The sequence below is a fragment of the Triticum dicoccoides genome, chromosome 7A, assembly GCF_002162155.2.
Source record: "Triticum dicoccoides isolate Atlit2015 ecotype Zavitan chromosome 7A, WEW_v2.0, whole genome shotgun sequence".
Classification (NCBI taxonomy): domain Eukaryota; kingdom Viridiplantae; phylum Streptophyta; class Magnoliopsida; order Poales; family Poaceae; genus Triticum; species Triticum dicoccoides.
Genome location: NC_041392.1, coordinates 682454107 through 682462127, shown reverse-complemented (window position 1 = coordinate 682462127; position 8021 = coordinate 682454107). Strand labels below are relative to the sequence as shown.

The 8021-nt window shown below is 40.1% G+C and overlaps 1 long non-coding RNA gene across 4 annotated transcripts; it reads right to left on the bottom strand.

Moving 5' to 3' along the window:
- Positions 1-2423: 2423 nt before the first annotated feature.
- Positions 2424-7520, bottom strand: LOC119329111. Of its 4 annotated transcripts, none has more exons than XR_005159293.1 (5): positions 7426-7520; positions 7305-7347; positions 5001-5097; positions 3758-4073; positions 3208-3283 (listed from the first exon to the last, which is right to left on the bottom strand). It is a non-coding gene; the product is annotated as an uncharacterized LOC119329111 (long non-coding RNA). The 4 variants fall into 4 exon arrangements; XR_005159295.1 differs by having other exon boundaries at positions 7258-7347; positions 7426-7445; XR_005159294.1 differs by lacking the exons at positions 3208-3283; positions 5001-5097 and adding an exon at positions 2424-2670 and having other exon boundaries at positions 7426-7516.
- Between the last annotated feature and the right edge of the window lie 501 nt (positions 7521-8021).

The window sequence follows — 8021 nt, the reverse complement described above, 5'->3', positions numbered from 1 at the left end:
CATTTAATGTCACTGGATTATTTCAAGGTTAGCTATTGATTGTGGATGTATTAAAGATTTTTCAGCTAAGGCATTCTAATGTTGTTGCACAGCTAGTATACCAATGATGAAACTTGTTACTACCTTCAGATTTTTGCACTGTGAATGCTTATAGATTACATACCTCACTTTCATGAGATAAGTTAATTTTTTTGTATGATGTCACCAAAATGCCAAGGCGCTGATGTCATTTTATTTTGGTTAAACTGCACAAAAAATCATGAAGACAAGAGGAAAGGTCAAGAGTGGGCACCTCCTCCTCCGGCTGTTCTCTTGATTCGTTCGATCAAGTTTTTATGTTTGATCAATTATCAAGATTGGGATAGCAATTTTTAAGGTTCCCCGAGTTCGAAATGATATTTACCTTGGAGGTATATGGTTTGCAATTTTTTATACTGTCATTAGTTAATAATGCTAGTTATCTTTAGACTTTTGTATTTGGTTTAATGCTCATGCACAGCTAGTATACCAATATTGAAAGGTGTTACCTTTTACATTTTGTATTGCTAATTCTTATAGAAATCTTCTAGTGCCGGAGTTTATTGAAATATGTTCAGTAAAACCATTGTACTGTACCCTGTCATAAAATAACTACTCTAGTGTTGCACTAGCCACTGGATTAGTGTATATTTGTAGTATTCGAAATTTTGAATGGTGTTGCATTAGCGTATGGACATAAATAAAGTGTGGCAAGCTTTCCCAGATACATGCTTAAGAAAACTACTACCTATTTTTTTAAATACTAGACGTTTGGGTACTTTAAACTGAACCGCGAAAACGTCTTATATTAAGAAACAGAGGGTGTAGAGTTCACTAAAATTATCCCGGTAAAGCTAGTCACACCTTTGTTAAAATTAATATTCATTATGTTATCGGAGGAGGTCTGTAAGTTTGTCTCTAATGCCTGTCGACTACATACCTGACATCATGATGTAATATTAAGTCATTTCTTTTGTACAGTGTCACTGAATTGTCAAGGCGGTGATGGCATTTTATTTTAGTTGAACTGCATAAAATATGCTTAAAAGAAGAGGAAAGGTTAGGAATCGATCATTCTTTCAGAAAGAACTATATATGCCTTTCTGACATCAGCCGTTGTTGCCTTATTTATTCCTTCGAACAGGTGGTTAGAAACAGTCTTGCTACCTTTTCACATTAAGAAATTGGAATACTTATATTTGTGAGTCTATGCTTCAACTAGTGCCACTTTTATAGTAATCACACTTTCAATATCTACGCAAATTGGGATGCTCGATTATAGTGGAACTGCACAAAAAGTCCAACTGGTTCAACATCAGGAGCATGTTTTCTTCCAAACCTTTATATCCAATTGGTGGCACTATGAGCTGTTCATTAAGAAGGTACATGGTTTGCTACTATCTTGCTACTCTTTTTGTACTATCATTAGATAGTAATACTAGTGGTTTGCATGTGAATTTATTGGCAGGGTGGACCTACATTGGAGGTGCAGGACATGACTCAATGATTGGATGCTCAATTTCGGTTCTATCGATTTCACCTCTTCCATCACCACGAACATTGATATCCTTGGTCTGATGAAGAATAGGCGCTATATTTCTACTCTGAACAAGCAAATCAATTCAATATGAAATTGTCCAGGGCAAAACATGACTGTATCAAATTGTCCAGTGCAAAACATGACAGATGCTAAGCGGAAGAGACATGTTTAAACCGAAAATATAAGGTGGGGTATATGTTTACTAGCTGCTTGATATTTGTGCAGACAGAGATGTCTGCCCGTTGCTATTTGGCAAACACACAAAGTGACCGCAATTTTGGTTGAACTGCACAAGAGAATAGTATAGTCACTGCATGCAGTGCCATTTGAAAATAGACAGAGAAAGATTGAATAGTCACTTCATCACTATAAGAAATATGTCAACTTGCGACCATCACTATTGGTCGCTGAAAGATCATTATTTTTCATTTGCGACCTTTTCGTGACCAAAAACAGAAGATCAAAAGCTGACAGTTGTAAACTGAAATTAACGACCTTCTGTGTGAGAAGGTCATGGAAAGCAACGACCAAAACCTTCAACGACCTTCTGTTTTGGTCGCTAGCTGTCTGCGTAGGCCACGTCGGATCCGACGTGGCAAGCTGACGTGGTTAAAATCAGCCCGATCCAGTTCGCTGTTATACATGGGCCTAACCCAACAATTCAGCCTATTTGATTTTTTTCTATTAATTTTTTTAGCTACATGGGCCTGGCCCAACTATTCTTCCTTTTTAATTTCCGGGCCACAACCTTTTTACAATCTTCTTATTATACATTTTCGGACATTTTATTTTGAAGCTTGTCCCACTAGTCAAATTGGTCCCACTTGTCATGTTGATCTCATAGCTGGTCCCACACGACAAAAAATTCAAAACTTATCACCCATTTTTATGTAGATCGCAGGTTTCCATTTCACAAGTATTGAAAACACATACAGAATCAATATTTCAAACAGACCAGAGAGCACATGAAATTCGTCGAAAACAACACTAAATTAGTCTATTACAATCTTTACAACCTAGATATGTCTACTATTACAATATATAATATACCGTACTTTCTTGAGCAATCTTCATGGTTTCACACTTCCAACTTCCTTTTATGCCTGAAGCTCCTGTAAAAGAGGAATTGCCACATTTATAAGTAAGAGCTGCAGTACAAGAACTGATAAAAACAAGGCACAACAAGAAGTAATTCGCTAGCACAACTCCTAGCCAAAAGTGGCTGTTAACAAAACACATTATGGAACAAAGGTGCTCCTGATTTAGCACATTGCAATGAGCATACGAATCTTCGGTTCTATTTTTGTAAGCTAAAGACACCAAGTCCCGGCGTTTTGAAACAATATGGCTGCCTATATTTTGATATGGCCATTCATATCGAAGGGCCTGAATTCAAATACATCAAATAAATGGAATCTAAATGCCGGCAGTCATAGCTGATTGCAAATAACATGCAATCCCAGAATTTAAATGCACAACATCAGAATTTATGTGTTTCTAACCTCTACTAACAACATTTGCTAGCAAGAACATGCAGATAATGATTGAATTGCACACAATCACAAAATATACAGCCCAACATTTTTTCAGAGCTGCTGAAATCATCACAGAAGAACCAAAAATAATATCTAAGAGATTGCAGAACTGAACTTGCCTAATCCAATCGCTTACTGCGCCAAAAAGGATACCCTATCCTCAATAGTTCGCATGTGCCAATGCATCAACCTGAAGCACCAAAACTAAGCAACTCAGACCACTATTTACATCAAACAAATGTTTAATGTGGCGCCACATAGCTACAGAAACCATATCATGAGTAAACTAAACATTTGCAAAAGTAGAGCCAGGTTCTCTCAAGGATTGTAGCCATTCATATATTTATGGTACCAACTTCCTACATGATCATTTCACTCTAATCCCCTACCGGACTAAACTAACAGGTGCTCAGATTACTAGTAAGCTCGCTCTAAATTTATCCACTCCATATGACAGATCTAAGAGGTCGCAATCGATTGGTCCAACAATGGAACATAGCAGCTCCAGGCCTACAATAGCTCAAAGTGGCAGTAGCTCAAAAACAAGCATGGATGATAGGTCAATGGATAAGTTCCATGACGACCTTGCAAAGATAATTGCTGAATCTACAAGCTAGATGTTGTGAATAAAAAAACTGGACTTGTTCATACAAAAGCCTCTTACTCGTGCCACACGTCGTGGTGCACCATCTTACTCAATCCGGCCTCAAGGAACCAGCAGCACTGCTTGCTCCCTTGGCCCAACTCCTCGCTGTGCAGGATGACCGAGACTCAGATGCAGAGCTCCCTAAACATGACATATTGTATCAATGCTTGCAGCAACAAAAGGAACTCACATACCATAGAACTTGCACAGTAGTGTATCAGCATGCATGATTCATATAGTATAACAGATAAATGACACCGAGCAGAAACGCGAGGAGGCCAAAACAAGGAGACGGTGAGGGCGATCCCCTTTGCCGAAGTCAAACCCATGGCTCCTGCATAACAATGCCAAAATACCGTCACGAGAGAGACAAAATCAATAGCAATACAACATGAACGAATGTGTCATCACGATGGCATAGCAACAACAGTAAATAAATGCAACTAGGTGATCGGCTGTAAATATAGCTAAGTGAATCACCCACAAACAGCGGATGTCGTTTCTCCTTGGGACTAGACGATCAGCGATGATGCTCGGCTAACCCAAGTACTACAAATTGAAAACATTTATACCACAGGAACAAAGCTAACACAAGTACTACAAACTGAAGTCATTTATTCAACAAGTGCAGAACACATGTGACAGGTGTAACTAATTACCACACATAAGAACAGAGAGTCATATGCCACAATTCAGTTCACGGATCAGCAATTTAAAACCACACAACACAAGTCTAAAACTAAACATGTCATATCGTTATACAATACTAGTTCTATTGAATCTATTATCTATTATATAATGAAGACAGAAGACAAATAAGGCACCACATTCTTCCACATAAGCAAAATAATATACATTGTTGATTAGTAATATTTACGGCTGAGATTTAAAGATATTATGTTACGTTCTAAAGTTATATATGTCGAGCCGGCACGTACATGATGCACGAATAAGAAGTTGGAAATAACCAACTAAAAAAGAAAGAATGAAAAACTACAGCTAAGTTTTTTTCTAAAAACAGGTTGCCGGAGATACACGTGCGCGTCCTAGAGTCCAGCACATATAGATCCTAAAAAAAAGAGTCCAGCACATATATGCGTAGAAGCATTGCATGTACTAATAGTAAAGAAAGGAAGGGAAAAAGGTGCTTCCACGTATGTGTCACAAGCAATTAAAATAAATAAATTATGCTGTGATAAAATTTGGAAAGGATCCATGATGGACACATTGCTATTTGAAGCATGTTTTAGTGCCTACGTACTCAAAAAAAGTCAGCCTCCGGCTGTACGTATTAGTGCCGGACACTACAGGATTAGCCTCCGGCAAGACTGATATGAGTGATGTCATCCCGATGTCAACTGAGTCCAACATGCACACGTGCAAAGAGAGAGATCAGTACGCATACATATTAAAGAGAAGGTAAACTTTCCCTCAAGAAAAAGCTGTGGAATTTTAAAAAAAATATTATATATAGCGAAAGAGTACATTTCAATTTTTATGTGAAGTTGTTCTAAAAAAATCTGAATTTGAGAAAAATAAATGAAAATAGCATATATTAGCTACCAGACTTAAATATAAAATGTAGCATGTAAAGTTTAACATAAAATTTTCTCAAAATGCAAATGATATTAACATTAAATATAAAATATAGTAGTTATACAATTTCAAAGGATTGCAACGTAAGCTGATGTAGAGAAACATTGACACAGAAAATAACATCGGAAAAATGGTCAGTCTACAATGACGATTGACAGGCATAATATTGTTCTATCGCGAAACCAAAATGGCTGCATAAATAGTAGCGACACAGAAAGAGTAAGACGGCACAAAGTTTAGACATGTAATTACTGTTGAAATGATTTTGTGTGGTAGGTTGTTAATTAATCTAAGTGCCATTTATTACGCATATATTATCACATGCCCATGTCTTTAACAAAAATATTTAAATGAGTGCTTCATCCTCTATGTGGGGAACTCGAGGAGAGAAATATATATCTTGCACATAGATGTTATACAATCAAATGCAGAATTCAAGCCAATGTCTTGGTCAACATATTTTTTTCTATAATTTAAATACTATGGGAATGCTCATGCATCGACACAAATAAGTCCAATAGCATCTAGACATAGGGCAAATACTGGCTGGGAAAACAATATCAAGTATAACTACAAGGCACACTGAATGGTAGAGATTGTTTTAGCAGAAAAGGAAGCACCAATTCATGTCAAGTATGTAATCTAAACTTTATTTTATTAAGTAGAAGTAGAAGTAAATGTAATAGGCATGATCAAAAAGTAACAAGCTTTGATGAGTACCACTGGGAGATTATTTTAGCAATTTTCGCACCATTCTCGAATTACATTAAGATGAGATGACATGGAAGCATATATATGAACGGATAACATTTTCTTAATAGAAAAATAAGCACAATGTGGTTGGTGAAGAGGCCGATGATGGAACATATAACAAGGTACCGCTACGTGCTATCGTGGTTTACATTTATACTGGGGATCCTAAAGATATATTGGGTGAAAATATAAATGTGAAGGGGTGCGAAAATGTGGAGAAATGAAATCTCAAAATTATTAACAAAGCCTATGTTTTGGCATCGCTAGACAAAGACATAGGGCTCTTTAGTCTTTCATTGTACCACATACATATCTTAAGAAACAATGTTATACAAACATTTCTACAAGGTTAATCATGATTCCTGAGGATACATATTTTGACTATCATTTTTATATAGGTACTGATGTATGGAATAAAACTATAGATTACAGGTAGAGAAAAAATACAAAAATATGAAAGAAATATACAAAGTCTAGCCACGCAAATGTGCGGGTCGCCCTACTAGTTATAGAGAAAGAAAGAGAGAGAAATAGATAGGGAGAGAGAGCAGCAACATCAGTAGGGGGTTCAGACTTCAGAGAAGATCAGCAGCGAGGTTAGGAGAAGAAGAAGCAAGCATGGGGATAGAGAGAGGAGTAGCAGCGAGCAGCAAGAAAGAGGTTCAGAGAAGAAGCGCAGCAGCAGGTTTAGTGGATTCAGAGAAGAGGCAAGCAGCAGGAGGTGCAGCAATAGAGGAGCAACACCAGGGTTAGCAGCAGCAGCGTGGGGACTTAAGAGAAGAGCAACAACAGTTTGAGGTTCACAAGAGAAGCAGCGGCAATGAAGGTGAGGAAGCAGAGCAGCAGCAATGGAGGTGAGGAAGAAGAGCAGCAGCAAAGATGTGGGAGAGAGAGACAACAGCGGGTGAAGGAGAAGGACTGCAGCAGGGGAGAGGACTCGCGCGAAGGAGAAGGACTGAATCATTAACATTATTCAGTATTTCAGTGAGTTGTGTACAGCTGAATCCAACTAACAAATGAAACACACCATATACCTAGAAGGAAATGTGAAACCCAAAGCATACACATATTGCCCATTTTAACCCAAAGCATATCGCATCCAATCAAACCATGTGACTTTTGATAAAAATCACATCGCAAACAGTCAAATCAAGGAGGAAGTTACAGACGTAGGCATTGAAATGGGCACGGGAAGGAAGGGGTAGACAATTCATACGCCAGGGGAACTCCTTGTTGCGGATGTGCAGGTAGGGGTAGGCCTGCAACACGAGAAACAAATCAGACCCGGGTCACGGCCACCACAAGACCCGAAATATAACATAGGCACGAGATCTGACCGGCGGCTCGTCGAAGTGGGGGTGGCCCTTGGAGAGGTTCCAGGCCGTCAGGAGGGTGCAGGTGACGGCCCCCATGATGGTGATCTTCTCCCACTTGGTCGTCTCATCTGCGAGGCATCATCATCAATCAAACGAGAAAAATCCCCAAATCCACGTCAAACGATCGATCGAATCGGGGGATAGAAGAGAGGGAGGGAGGGTTCGCGAGGTGTACATGCGGCACCCAACCGGGGCCGGGGCGGGGGGCCTGGCGCGCGCCGCCAGGGAGCGGAGGCCGGATCTCGCCGTCAGGGAAGCCATGGGTGGGTGGTGCTGCCGCTGCTTTCGGGGAACGGGGGTCGATTTGGCTGGCTCGCTCGCCGCCATGGATGGGAGGAAGCAGCGGAGGGATGGGGTCACCGTGGTGTGCTCGGCGCCGCCGGAGGACACCGGATTCAGGCGGGATCGGGCGCCGTAGGTGGTGGTGGTGGCGGCAGCGAGGAGTGGTGCGGGGGAGAGGGAGAGACGAGGGAGAGAGGAGCCCGCGTTGGTGGGTGGGTGGGTGCGCCGTCGCGTTGGTGGGTTTGGACGAAGGGAATGAGACGGAGGACTGGATC